The sequence below is a fragment of the Arachis ipaensis genome, chromosome B1 (genome assembly GCF_059453495.1).
Source record: "Arachis ipaensis isolate K30076 ecotype BB chromosome B1, ASM5945349v1, whole genome shotgun sequence".
Classification (NCBI taxonomy): Eukaryota; Viridiplantae; Streptophyta; class Magnoliopsida; order Fabales; family Fabaceae; genus Arachis; species Arachis ipaensis.
Window position 1 is genome coordinate 43,627,914 of NC_142436.1, and position 16,118 is coordinate 43,644,031.

Consider the following 16,118-nt stretch of genomic DNA (forward strand, 5'->3'; position numbering starts at 1 on the left):
TTCTTTGGCCTTAAGTTTCCTATGTTTAATCCTCTCTTATTACAATTCGATGCCGTGATATGTGTGTTAAGTGATTTCAGAGATTACAGGGCAGGAATGGCTTAGAAGATGGAAAGGAAGCATGCAAAAATGGAAGAAATACAAGAAGTTGAAGAAACAAAAAAGCTGCCAGCCTGACCTCTTCGCACTCAAACGGTCATAACTTGAGCTACAGAAGTCCAAATGACGCGGTTTCAGTTGCGTTGGAAATATAACATCCAGGGCTTCGAAATGATATATAATTTCCTATAGTGGCCATACAGCTAGGCGACGCGAATGTGTGCTCCACGCAGACGCGTCGTAGTGACGAAAAACCAGCGTGGCAGATTTCGCAACCAGCGATTTCTCTCCTCTCTCTTAGGATTTAGATGAAAAAAACAACATTCATTATTCATAATTTTAGGTTTTAGATGAAGTTTTAGAGAGAGAGAGAGGTTCTCTCCTCTCTCTTAGGATTTAGGATTAGGATTTCTCTTATTTTAGGATTGCTTCTACAATCACAGGTTCAAAGTTCCTTTAATTTATTTTCTATTTTTATTTATTCCAATGCTTTTACTTGTTAATGTTACAATTTAGCTTATGAACCTTTTCATGTCAAGATTTAAATATTCTATTTAATATAATTCGAGGTATTTCAGACTTATGGTTGTTTTATTCTATTTATGATGCTTTCAATTTAATTTAGATTTATTTTCTCCTTTTGGCTTTGGTTAAGTAATTAGTAACACTTGAGTTATCAAACTCAGTGGTTGATTGAGATTTGGGAATTGATGATTAATTTGGATCGCTTTAAAGCTAGTCTTTCCACTTGACTTTCCTTTATTTAGTAAGGGTTAACTAAGTGGGAGCAATAACAATTCTCATCACACCTGATAAGGATAACTATGATGGGATTTCCAGTTCTCATACTTTGCCAAGAGATTTTCTAATTATTAATTTATCTTTCCTTGCCATTTAGATTACCTGTTCACTATTCAAAAACCCAAAAACATACCTTTTACAAAACCAATAATAAATCATACTTCCTTGCAATTCCTTGAGAAGACAACCCGAGGTTCAAATACTTCGGTTACAAATTTTATTGGGTTTTGTTACTTGTGACAACCAAACTTTTGTACGAAAGGAATTCTTGTCGGTCTAGAAGCTATACTTACAACGGGAATTTATTTGTGAAAATTCTAGATCGCACGAGAGTTCCGATCGTCAAAATGGCGCCGTTGCCGGGGAATTACAAACGTGTGCCTTATTATTGGTTATTGTAAATATTTTATTTTGCTTGTTTATTTGTTTTTATTTTTGTTTTTAATTTTTATTAGTTACTATGAGTTCTCACCCCCGTCGCTTTGAGTTTGGTTCTAATATTGTTGAAAGGAATGGAAGCTATAACAGGAACATGCATCAAGGTCGAAACAATCAAAGATGGAAGGAGCCACGAGGATCTAATCAACCCTTTCGGCAACAACACCTTCCAAGATACCATGGACAACGACCATCCTACAATGCATGCCAAGACAATAGTTATGGTGGACCCCTTACTGACAAACCACCTCCACCAAATTACTATGGTCAAGAGCTATACCAGGGAGCATACCAAGATGATGAATATGGTAGACCCCCTTGTGGTTACCAACAACCCCTTCCAATGCGCTATAACCAACAACCATTCTACAATGCATGCCAAGACAATAGTTATGGTGGACCCCTTCGTGACAAACCACCTCCACAAAATTACTATGGTCAAGAACCATTCCGAGGTGCGTACCAAGATGATAGATATAGTGGACCCCCTTGTAGTTACGAATAAGCTCCATCATATGCCAATGAACCACCTCCTCAACATAGCTTTGAACCACCATATTCACAAGCCCCTTTACACCATTCACCTCCATATGACCCCAACCCCTATCCACCCCAATTCCAACCCAATTACCCCCAAGGACCACCACTTCCATATACACCATGTCCATATCCATCAATCCAAGAGTACTATGATCCTACTTATGATAGCCAAGCGCAACAAGAATCAAAGGATCGTCTCAAGGAAACAGTGGAAAAATTTCATGCAACCCTTCACCAACTGGAGCAAGCGATCAATCGATTACCTTCCCGATGTTCGGACACTCAAGAAACCCCCATGGCTTCATGTGGAGAATCTAATGAAGAACGTAGCATGAAGGAGACACTAGAAACTCCGGTGGACAGTAAGGAACATGACTTTGTATTGGAACAATTGGAGGAAGCTAGAATTATTGAAGAGGAAGAAGTGGTCGAGGACTTAGGAGATCCAGAACGTCCATGGGAACCTCAAGTCACAGAACCCCCTTCTAAGGAGTTTGAATTTGATGTTGAGGAGGGTGTACAACCTCCAAGGCATATCATGGTTGAAGACTTTGAAGAGGTTGATCAAGAGATGGATTCAATTATTGATGAATTCTTATCTACAATTGAATCCTCTCCAATTGGATTTGACATGGAGATTAAAAAAGAAGAAGCACAGCCTCCCATGCCCTTGGTGAACAATGAAGCAGATATCGAATTGGAAGAAAGCTACCAAGAGGAAGAGGTTGATATTGAAGAAGCTCGCAAAGAGGTGGAAGTTGTAAAAAAAGAGCCCAAGTGAATGGAGCTGGAAATCACCTTGCCAAAGCTGTTGGAGACCTCTCTCCTAAAGCCATCACCATCCATTCCTTCATTCAAGTGGGTAAATCTTTCATCTCTAAGCTTAATTAGCTCACTTGAATATGCTTTACTTGAAACAGATGGTCAGCTTAGAGCTCTTTGTGGCATTAAGCATAAGAGGGAGATGGTTAGTGGTAAGAGTTGTCATGCAAGGTTCAATATGGTTGCATGCTCCAAATTGAAGTATAAGGGTTGGTATAATTCTCAATTGAATGGGTCTAGGAAGCTGCTTGGATGTCTCCGTGAGAATTCTGACTGTTCACCACCCAAGTGGAAAAATGATGATCAACAAGAAGACGGGTGCAAAAGCAAGGTTTGGGACCCCGAAATTCATTCTAGCAATCAACACTCTTAGGGCCTTGTCACTTGCTTTAACTTGCTTGAAGGCTCTTTGCGCCTAGTTTGGGATCCCAAAGGCCATTGGAATTACAAACATTGGTGGAGATTCCTGGATGAGTTCAAGCACAGGCCACCATGACAAGGAGATCACCAAATGTCCAACTTAAGGACTTTAACTAAAAGTGCTAGGTGGGAGACAACCCACCATGGTATAATCGTTCCTTTTTTATTCTTAATCTTATTTTATTTTATTTTTTTCATTCATAATCTCTGCATATAGTCTGCATTCACATTTGCATTCGCATTCTGTATCAAAAAAAAAAAGAGGCACGCGACGCGCAAGAGTCGCTGACGCGTCCGCGTCATATGTGCCTTAGACACAAGAAGAAAAGAAGCAGAGAGTCACGCGAGAGCGTGGCTGGAGGTGCGCCTTAGGCACAACCATGCCCACGCAACCGCGTCAATGACGCGTCCACGTCATTTCGGAAACGAGCCTCCCACGCGTCCGCGTAACCCACGTGAACGCGTGCCCCAAAATTCGACGTAAAAGAGGTGTATGGCAGAGAGTTATGATGGAGCTGGGCTGGAATGATGCTGGAAACACAAGCCCTATCACGCGACCGCGTGCCCCACGCGGCCGCGTCATTTTGCAAATATGGTCATTCACACGATCGCGTCACCCACGCAAACGCGTCACCCTACATTTTGGCAAAATGAGTTTGAAACAGAGAGTTGCGTAACCGCACGACTACACTCGTGCCAATAGCACAAATCAGGCCACACGATCGCATGATCCACGCGTCCGCGTCACTTGATATTATCGTCCGCCACGCGATCGCGTGACCCACACGTCCGCGTCACATGCGGCACACAGCTTATCCAAATCAGCCAAAATATCTTATCTTTTCTTCCCCAAATCCTAATTTTTTTTCCTTTCTTATTCCTTTCTTCTCCCTTCTTCCTTCTTTATTCTTTCTCACTTTTTACTTCCCCCATCCCTTATTTCTCACATCCATTATCAAGGTTCTTTTCTTTCTTTCTTTACTTTTTACTTTTCCTTTATTACTTTTATTTATGTTTATTTTTTCTTTTTTTTTTCTTTCTACTTTCAGTATCTACATTTTATTTTTCTTTCTTTTTCTTTTTATTCCTTTAATTGGTGTTAGAAATTTACTAGGTGATTGTTTTCTTCTATATTTTGCTGATGAATTATTATGAAATTGTTTGACAATTAGTATTACTTCTTAAAGGGTTGCTTGCATGTTCAATTTAATATTTTCAATAACATATTTACCATGCATGCTATGTGTTTGTGAAAAAGCCCGTATGGTATTCCACATTATTTTAAATTATTCTATTCTACTACTCTAAATGCTTGTTTTTTTTCACAAAATCCCTTTTATATTTTATTGATTAAATATAATTGTCAATACAAGCAGGTTGTTAGTTTGAAAGGGTTGATAATTTAACTTGGACATTTAATGCTTGATCTATGTTACTCATGCCTTTGCCAGCATGCCAATAAACATCTTGCATTTAATTGTCATCACATGCACTTGCTATATTTCCAGTGATGAACTTTTTACATGTAGTCATGACCATGTGTTAACAACATCCTTCTTTACCGTGCATTGATTGTCACGCATCCTGCCCTCTTCCTTGCTCTAACCTTTGAAGTTTTAAAAAGTACTTACTTTTTTCCTTTTCAGGATGGCCACCAAGAAGGGTAAAGAGAAAGCTACTCCCAAACCACCGGCAAGGAAAGGAATAAAAAGGGCACTAGCTGCAGAGCCACCCGTCCACTTGTACATCTTAGCATGCACCGAGGACGGTGCAAACTTTAAGTGTGGGGAGGTCGATACCGACTTCCATGGGTTAGTTATTTTCTTCTCAACACCAATATATTACTTTATTTGTTAGTTCATTGTTGCATTTACATGTTTAATTGCATGTTTGTTTGATTTTATGCATTTAGTTACTACTTGGTTAAAGTAATAAATTTCTTTTCAAGACTCTATTTTATAATATTTCACTAATTTAAATTGAAAAAAAAAATTTTTTGTGTTAAAACTTGTTTGAAGACTATAAATTGGAACATGGTTTAAAGCTAAGAACACACAACCCGTGAGATTTGAGCTTAATTACATGGTTACATTATTTAACCATAATATTTTATTCTTGTATGTTTTCTTCTCTATGATTGCAATCTTTGCTTTGTTTCATTCTATATGTCCATTATTTAGTGTATTTACATGCTTGCATATGATTGAGACCATCATTTGTCATTAACTCACTTATCCCAAATAGCCTACCCTTTTATGTCACCCTTGTTAGCCACCTTGAGCCTTTTAATCCCCTTTTGTTCTATATTTTGCCACATCACTAGCCTTAAGCAGAAAAACAAATTAAATATCCCCAAATTGAATCTTTGGTTAGCTTAAGATAGAGATTGTGTATCAACTAAGTGTGGGGAACCGTGGGAACTTGGATGACAAGATATTTGAAATTTAGGTACATACTCATGTGAACTTAGAAAAATTAAAAATCCATGTGCATTGACAATGTTATGTTTATTTTTATGCAATAAAAAAAGAAGAGAAAAAAAAGAAAAAATCCAAAAAAAAATTCAATAATTAAGTAAATAAATAAGGGGACAAAATTACCCCAATATTAATTTTAATAAAAGATCAATGCATATGTGATAAAATTAAAGAAAAGTTGATACATGAGTATGTGAAATATACAAAAGTGGGAATTTTGGGTAGCCAGGCATGATTTTAGAGTTATATAGAGTATGTGTGTGTGTTAGGTGAAAGCTTAGGTTAATTAAAGATTCATATTTCAGCTCACTTGGCCATACATATATCCTCACCCTTACCTTGGCCCCATTACAACCTTGAAAAGACCTCATGATGTTTGCATTGGTATACTAAATATTTGTTGATTGGTTAGATGAAGAACAAAGTTTAGAAAGCATGACTAGAGAAGAGTAGAGAGATTAACCCTAGACACTTGAGAGTTAGAGTAATATACACCATCAATGAGGGTTCAATGCTTGATTCTATGTTCCCTGCTTTCATGAGCTGTCTTCTTACAAGTTTACTTATCTTTTATTGTATGATTTGAATTAGTGAAATTTGATTTATATTTATTTTGGAGAACTTGTTTACTTTTAACCAAGTAAATAAAAGTATTTTTGCATTTAGTTTCATTCATATAGATAGGTTGCATTTCATAAGTTTTACCATTCCTCTTCACTCTCTTATAGCTTCTCTTGAGCTTAGCATGAGGACATGCTAATGTTTAAGTGTGGGGAGGTTGATAAACCACTATTTTATGGTTTATCTTATGCTCAATTGAGTGATTTTTATCAATTCTTTACCCACTTATTCATATGATTTGCATGATTTTACGTTTTCCTTCCTAATTTTGTGCTATGATTGAAAACATGCTTATTTGGCCTTAAGTTTCCTATGTTTAATCCTCTCTTATTACCATTTGATGCCGTGATATATGTGTTAAGTGATTTCAGAGATTACAGGGTAGGAATGGCTTAGAGGATGGAAATGAAGCATGCAAAAATGGAAGGAATACAAGAAGTTGAAGAAACTGCAAAGCTGTCCAGCCTGACCTCTTCGCACTCAAACGGTCATAACCTAAGCTACAGAGGTCCAAATGACGCGATTTTAGTTGCGTTGGAAATCTAACATCCGGGGCTTCAAAATAATATATAATTTGATATAGTGGCCATACAGCTAGGCGACGCAAATGTGTGCTCCACGCGGACGCATCGTAGTGACGAAAAACCAGCGTGGCAGATTTCGCAACCAACGATTTCTGGGCTGTTTTTGACCCAATTTTCGGCCCAGAAAACACAGATTAGAGGATATAAAGTGGGGGAATCAATACATTCAAAAAAAAAAGACAACAGAAAAAACAACATTCATTATTCATAATTTTAGGTTTTAGATGAAGTTTTAGAGATAGAGAGAGGTTCTCTCCTCTCTCTTAGGATTTAGGATTAGGATTTCTCTTATTTTAGGATTGCTTCTATAATCATAGGTTCAAAGTTCCTTTAATTTATTTTCTACTTTTATTTATTCCAATGCTTTTACTTGTTAATGTTCCAATTTAGCTTATGAACCTTTTCATGTCAAGATTTAAATATTCTATTTAATATAATTCGAGGTATTTCAGACTTATGATTGTTTTATTCTATTTATGATGCTTTCAATTTAATTTAGATTTATTTTCTCCTTTTGGCTTTGGTTAAGTAATTGGTAACACTTGAGTTATCAAACTCAGCGGTTGATTGAGATTCGGGAATTGCTGATTAATTTGGATCGCTCTAAAGCTAGTCTTTCCACGGGAGTTGACTAGGACTTGAGGATCAAATTAATTAGTCAACTTGACTTTCCTTTATTTAGTAAGGGTTAACTAAGTGGGAGCAATAACAATTCTCATCACACCTGATAAGGATAACTATGATGGGATTTCCAGTTCTCATACCTTGCCAAGAGATTTTCCAATTATTAATTTATCTTTTCTTGCGATTTAAATTACCTGTTCACTATTCAAAAACCCAAAAACATACCTTTTCCATAACTAATAATAAATCATACTTCCCTGCAATTCCTTGAGAAGACGACCCGAGGTTTAAATACTTTGGTTACAAATTTTATTGGGTTTTGTTACTTGTGACAACCAAACTTTTGTATGAAAGGAATTCTTATCGGTCTAGAAGCTATACTTACAATGGGAATTTATTTGTGAAAATTCTAGATCGCACGAGAGTTCCGATTGTCACTCGGTCTTAGAAGGTCAGCTTCTAACCTTAAGAGCTTTTTCTCCTGCTCTTTTCGTCTTTGTACCTCTCTTCGCAATTCTCATTCTGCTTCTCGTTGTCGTTTAGCATCCAGTTAGAGTTGTTCTAGGCACCCACGATGACCGTGCACTAACCCTAGTATCTATGTCGAATGGGGTGATTCTTCGTCCTTAAGTGGGTGAACCTCTGAATGAATCTGTCGTGGTTGAGGGTTTCCCGGCATTCCTTCCCCATAGGGGCATTCGTTCTTTCTTTCTCGATGTGGAGGTAGTGCAAGCATTAGCCATTAGATCATCGTGGTTGGGCTCTAGTTCCGACTCAGAACCGTGTAACCATCCTCATATTAGTTGTCCGCCATATGCAAATATAGACTTCTACATCCCCGACAACGGCGCCAATGTTCTGAGGGTTCCTAAAATGGTGATTTGGACTTGAACGTGAGGTCCAAGCTCCTTATGAGGCAATGTCCGACTTGTGCTGGTGTCGAGCTACCGCAGTCCGAGTTCCTCGTGAGGAGGTGGGAGTGGTACTTGCAAGAGACTCCGATACTTAAGTTATCAATAGCTTTAGGCAGGTTTTTAATAGATTATGACGTGAATATACCTGTGGGGTGTCAATGTATTTATAGTAGAATAGATAACCACCTTTTTGGAGTAGTTCCACCTTTGTTGCTGGATAACTGTTCCATTTTTCTTGGGAGTTTGTGGAATCTATCTTCTAGGTGAGATAAAGATAGTTGGAGAGATGTGGAGAGGTATTTATTTATTTGGGTAAGTAAGGTTGAACCTCCTTGTCGCGTCCAACCTCTTAAGAGCTCGAGTAAGTGGAAGAGGCCACCCTTTTGGGTGGGCCTTTTATCCTTATTGGACCTGACTTTGTTTTTAGGCCAGGGTATGAATAAAATCATTAAAAATAGACTTTTTATTTTGAATAATTTTTTTATTTAAAAATTTGTTTAAAAGTGTAACTAATTACACATATGTGTATTATTAAGCTTTTGCACTAATTGTGATTGTGAAAATGGACGAAATTAAATTGCACTTAGTTTTGCTGGCAATGAGAATGAAAATGGGCTAAAATTTTTATCCATTTCCGAAAGCAAAGAGACAAAAAATGGTTTGAAATATTTTTTTCTCGGCCAATATGAAAAAAAATGTAAAAGAATCTGATGGTATGTTTTTGCATGCTTTGAGAGAAAAAACATGAAAGAAGGCATAACCTACAAAAATGGTAAAAATAACAATTAAAAAGAATTGCTACAAATACCAGAGCCTACATGCCAAAATGTTGCTACACCTTTCTCAGCATCGAAGTTAAATATATCAAAAAAAGGCTATCAAACATGTAGTTGCTGTTTATCCGAGATCAACCGTTAGACATAACAGTGATGGTGCATATTTTAAATGTAACAATCCTGTTATAATGCAAACTCGAGTGATTGCAATATTTGATTTGATCAGGTTAAAAGTATTATTCTGGTGAATTATGAGATCCTCATAATTAAGCACGTAAGAAAAGTAAGACATCAATTTTGATTTTTGGATTGCAACTGAAGTGTGAGATATAAAGTGTTCAGGCTAAAAGATGACAAACATGTTCAAGTGATGTTTGATTGTTGTCAAAATATTGTAGCACAACAAGTGATGGAACTTTGCATTGAGTTGGTGAACATTAGTGGTAGTTCTTTGTCTTCATGTTTAGGTCCCTAAGCATAAGTATTATTGGCTATGAACCGAAGCTCGTCCCCTGCCATGACCTAACACCTCGTATAATGATGTGACCTAGGTTACCACATGGAGGTGGATGTGTAGTTAAGCCTGGGTCGTTACAGCTGTTGTGCTAGTCGGGGAGTGATGAGCGGATAATTTATACGCTTTTTGGCAGTGTTTTTACATAGTTTTTAGTATGATTTGATTAGTTTTTAGTATATTTTTATTAGTTTTTAAATAAAATTCACATTTCTGGACTTTACTATGAGTTTGTGTGTTTTTCTGTGATTTCAGGTATTTTTTGGATGAAATTGAGGGACTTGAGCAAAAATCATATTCAAAGGTTGAAGAAGGACTGCAGATGCTGTTGGATTCTGACCTCCCTGCACGCAAAGTGGATTTTCTGGAGCTACATAAGTCCAAATGGCGCACTCTTAATTGCGTTGGAAAGTAGACATCCAGGGCTTTCTAGCAATATATAATAGTCCATACTTTTTCCGAGTTTAGATGATGCAAACTGGCGTTCAACGCCAGCTCTCTGTCCTATTCTGGAGTTAAACGCCAGAAACAGGTTACAAACTGGCGTTTAACTGCAAGAAAGACCTCTGCACGTGAAAGCTTCAATGCTCAGCCCAAGCACACACCAAGTGGTCTCGGAAGTGATTTTTTGCATCATTTACTCAATTCTGTAACCCTAGTAACTAGTTTAGGATAAATAGAACTCTTTACTATTGTATTAGGGATCTTTTTCCCAATTTTTGAATTCATATGCCATTTAGGGAAGCTGGCCATTCGGCCATGCCTGGACCTTGTTCTTATGTATTTTCAACGGTAGAGTTTCTACACATCATAGATTAAGGTGTGGAGCTCTGCTGTTCCTCATGAAGTAATGCAAAGTACTATTGTTTTTCTATTCAATTCAAGCCTATTTCTTCTCTAAGATATCCATTCGCACACAAGAACATGATGAATGTGATGATTATGTGACGCTCATCATCATTCTCACTTATGAACGCGTTCCTGACAAACACTTCCGTTCTACATGCAAACAAGCTTGAATGTGTATCTCTTAGCCTTCCGATCGTGAGATCAGAGTCTTCGTGGTATAGGCTAGAACTATTGGTGGCCATTCTTGAGGTCTGGAAAGTCTAAACCTTGTCTGTGGTATTCCAAGTAGGATCCGGGAAGGGATGGCTGTGACGAGCTTCAAACTCGTGAGTGCTGGGCGTAGTGACAGACGCAAAAGGATTACTGAATCTTATTCCAGTATGATCGAGAACTGACAGATGAATAGCCGTGTGGTGACAGCGCATCTTGGACCATTTTCACTGAGAGGATGGGAAGTAGCCATTGACAACGGTGATGCCCTACACAAAGCTTGCCATGGAAAGGAGTATGAATGATTGGATGAAGACAGCAGGAAAGCAGAGGTTCAGGAGGAACGAAAGCATCTCTATACGCTTATCTGAAATTCTCACAATGAATTACATAAGTATCTCTATCTTTATTTTACGTGTTATTTATCTTTTAATTATTAAAACTCCATAACCATTTGAATCCGCCTGACTGAGATTTACAAGGTGACCATAGCTTGCTTCAAGAACGCGTTCCTGACAAACACTTCCGTTCTACATGCAAACAAGCTTGAATGTGTATCTCTTAGCCTTCCGATCGTGAGATCAGAGTCTTCGTGGTATAGGCTAGAACTATTGGTGGCCATTCTTGAGGTCTGGAAAGTCTAAACCTTGTCTGTGGTATTCCAAGTAGGATCCGGGAAGGGATGGCTGTGACGAGCTTCAAACTCATGAGTGCTGGGCGTAGTGACAGACGCAAAAGGATTAATGAATCTTATTCCAGTATGATCGAGAACTGACAGATGAATAGCCGTGTGGTGACAGCGCATCTTGGACCATTTTCACTGAGAGGATGGGAAGTAGCCATTGACAACGGTGATGCCCTACACAAAGCTTGCCATGGAAAGGAGTATGAATGATTGGATGAAGACAGCAGGAAAGCAGAGGTTCAGGAGGAACGAAAGCATCTCTATACGCTTATCTGAAATTCTCACAATGAATTACATAAGTATCTCTATCTTTATTTTACGTGTTATTTATCTTTTAATTATTAAAACTCCATAACCATTTGAATCCGCCTGACTGAGATTTACAAGGTGACCATAGCTTGCTTCAAGCCGACAATCTCCGTGGGATCGACCCTTACTCACGTAAGGTTTATTACTTGGACGACCCAGTGCACTTGCTGGTTAGTTGTGCGAAGTTGTGACAAAGTGTGTGAATTACGTTCCGAGCACCAAGTTTTTGGCGCCATTGTTAAGGATCACAATTTCGTGCACCAGGGAGTCTGCTTGGGGGTGGATCTGGTTGCAATCGCAAAGTCAAAAAGAGATTGAGTTTGCATAACCAAAATAACTCAAATCCTCTGACGGTTTCTCTTGATGGCAATAGACCCAAGGAAAATAGTGGAGTCCATTCTACTACTGTGAATGTTGGACTCATATTTGATGTGTATGAATCTTTGCCTGACTGCATGGCCGCCGACGATGATACTCAAATACGAGATGTCAAAGCACACAATCGACATATAGCAGTCCAGGTCAGCCTCTCAGCACCACTACTAATTCATTGTAGTGTGAGAGAATGCATTGGTTGTGACTCGTTTGGTGTCCACTAAAACTACAACACTGAATGTACCATGTCATAATCGTGAAAGTATGACGGAGCAATGAAAAATCAAGTTGATGATAAATTCCAAATTATATCCTATCACATCATAGGATGTCCACCCGAAGTCTCCAATGTAGCAACATTTGCCCCATATTATCTCTGTGCTACCATGGCATATTATCTTAATATTGTACAGCACTAACTGCAACATCTCCTCCTGTACCTCTTGTCATAAAAGCATCGATCTTGAGCCATACTATATTCAAAATTCTCTATGCCACCAACTCTCATGTATCACAGCCATAGTATATGTCAAAATCTCTAAGTAAGTTTGTCAACTGGCTCTTTGTCTGTGGGTAGGTTGAGATGATATGCGAAGTCCTGAAGGGTGATTGTGTAGTTTCACCCATGACATGTGAAACATGTGTGTCTTAGGACATCACATCTTAAAAAAATGCAAATAACAACGTTGGTGAAAGTGAATGTCTTTGAGTACTGCACGATATTATCTGATTTGCTTCTTTTTCCTTTCTTTTCCTTTCCTTCCAAATTTTCCTTTCACCCATTTATTGAAAATTTTTAAGTTCAGCAACACAGTCACAGGTGTTCCGCTTATATAGAATTTTAAGATGTGCTTGGTTTGAGCGTTTTCAGTTTCATTTTCACTCAAAATGAAAAATAGAGATGAAAAAATGTTAGTTTGATTTTAATAAAAATGATTTCTATGGAAATATTTCCAAAATAAGGTAAAAACAAGAAAACACTTTTCATTTGGAAACTTTGAAAACACGGTGGCACATATATAATTATAGATTACCTTTCTTTGATTCTCATCACAGCAAAAACTAAAAAGAACGTATTTTCTCTAAACCTATCTCTTTTTATTCCTTTCTTTGTGATGCCTCCATCCTCTCAGCTCTTCTTCAATTAGTCATTGCTTGATAAACCCCAATTTTAGGGTTTATCTTGTATTGAATTTAGTTAATTTTATCAACTTATTCCATATTTATTCAATGAAATAGCATGGTTTTAAGAATTTCTCCTAAATTGTGCTTAAAAGTAAAAACATACTTTTTAGGCCCTTAATTTGCTAAATTTAATTCACTTTAATTCTATTCGATGCCTTAATGTGTTTGTTAAGTGATTTTAGGTTTAGAAGGCAAAGATTGAATTGAAGGAATGAAGAAAAAAGCATGTAAAAGTGAAGAATTCATGAAAAAATGAAGTTTAGAAATCTGCCCAGTTCTGCATACGCGTGACCCACGCGTACGCATTACCAGAGTTTTCGTCAAGTGACGCGTACACGTGACAAGCAGCACGTGACTAACTTAAAGAAACACACTGGGGGCGATTTCTGAGCTCATTGAGGCCCAAATCCAACTCAATTCTGAAGTATTTGAGGCCAAATTCAAAAAGGAACAAAGGGAGAGTAATTAGGGTAGTGTAGAAATATGTCTTAGTTTAAGTTTATCTTTAATTTCACTTTTTAATTCTTATTTTAGTGTAGTTTCATTTACATTTTCATGTTCTATTATCTTTAGTCTCTTAGTTTTCTTTGTTAATTTTTCACTTGTGCCACTTTTTATGTTCATGAACTCTTGTTTCTTTTAATTTCATTTAATGCAATTGATGTCTTTTTATGTTTCTTATTGTTCAATTGAGTTGTTATTGTTACTTTCTTGCAATTGGTAGCCTTAGATTTTATATTTCTTACAATTTAATATGCTTTCCTTTTTATGCATACCAAGTGTTTGATAAAATGCTTGGCTTAGTTTTAGAGTAGATTTTGAGAATTCTTGGCTTGGAAAGAGATGCTTGGTAATCTTGAGTCATTAATACCCAACTTGGGTTGGTGATCTAGAGTTGTTAGTTAATCTTCTTTCCATTGACATTACTTATGGATTGGGGTTAACTAGGCCTAATTGATCTTCTTCCGATGTGAAAATAACGTAATAGGCTTAACTCTTGGCAATTATTGTGTTATGATTAATGACTAGGATAGAAAATATTGATTCTCAATCCTTGCCATGAATGTCTCTTTAGTATTTATTATCTTTAGTTGTTTGCTTTACTTTCTTGTCATTTAAATTCTTGCCTTTTCATCAACCCATCCCGTGAATCTCATAACCAACAATTGAGTACTCGATTGTAATTCCTAGGGAGAACGACTTGGGAGTAATACTCTCGGTTATTTTTATTGTGTTGAACTTGTGATAACTAAAAATAAACTTTGATGCGGGTCAATTGTTGGTTTGTAACTATACTTGCAACGAAGCGACTCTCTCATTGAGAAGAAAATTCCTCACCGACGATAAACCTCACATTATTGCTCTCCTATGCCGCTCCTATCACTATTCTTTTGATAAACTTTTTTTCTGAAAAAAATGAAACATTAATTTTCTTCTATGCATTTCTGTTTTCAAAATGATATTTCGCAAATTTCGGTTTCTCCTAATTTTTTCTTTTTTAGCAGCGCTGATTTTTTTAAGAGTCTAGGTTTAGTTTTACTTCCACTTCTGTTGCTAATAATTACATGTAACAGTGTTGATATCTCTTTCCTTTGTTACATCTCATATTTAATAGTAATTGATATTTATTAGCATAAGATGGGAGAAAATCTGAAACTGAAAATAGAAAAGAATGGTCCAATAAAAATATAAAGGCTTTTATCAGCATACTGTATAAGCGAGTAAAGAATGGACAACTGCAATATTTAACATTTAAAACAACAACTAATAAGTAATGAACTGGCTACAATTATTGGGGAACATTATAGTGTGGCTAGGCTAAAAAAAAATTATAATCGACTACGCATTACATATCGTGATTATGTTATATAATACATGTACTTAATATATGACACAAGTATGTTGAACAAAATGCGATTTTGGATGAAAATTTAGAAATTTGAAAATTTAAAAACATATTTCCTAAAACATGAAAATTTGAAAACAAAAACAGTTTTTAGAAAATAAAAATTAAAAATAAAAACAAAAAATATTTTCTCATACCAAACACCACTTTACAAATCCATTTTTCAGATGATGAGCACAAAAATGCTTTCAAATGTGATTAATTTCGCAGGCATGGGATGCAGCACTACGAGAAATGTGCTTAATACCATCAGATTTACCGTCAGATTTAGCGACAGATGTCATCGGTAGATTTAGCGGCGAGTTTTTCAACAGTTAAGAGTGAAAATTCGTCCTTCAAAAAAGTTACTGACGAATTTAAAATTATGTAACTAATTCCGACGATAAACAGAGGTACGACAATTAATTTTATTAGCACCAAATTTACCGTCATATTTTTTGTCAAAATTTTTTGACGATAACAAGATTTAGTAAAATGCAACGTTTAGGCAACGACGAACACTTTACTGTCGAATTTTTCTACCGGTAAATCTGATGGTAAATTTGGAGTAAAATTCAAATGTGAAACACCCTTAATTCTACAAACTCTCCTTCTCTCTCTCTTCTTCTTCTTCTTCTCTCTCTATTTCTCTCTCTCTCTCTCTCTCTCTCTAATCTATTGAAGAAGGTTACTGCGCAACTACCCAGAGCTATTGTCACTGCCAATTAGCATCATTGTTGTTGCAAATCAGCACATCGTCGTCACAGCTGCTAAGGTCTCCATGGAAAGCCTCCGCCGTCGTTGTTGGTGTCCTTTGCCGTCGAAGGTCGTCGCTACATCACTGTCGGCTGTCACCGCGGCTGAGGTCCACTGCACCAAAGGTAACATTGTTGTCCATGTTTTTTTGTTGTTTGTTATATTACTAAACCTTAGCTCCACCACCATAGATTTTACTGCCACCTCCTGTTAGTACCACGCTTTCACCATCCT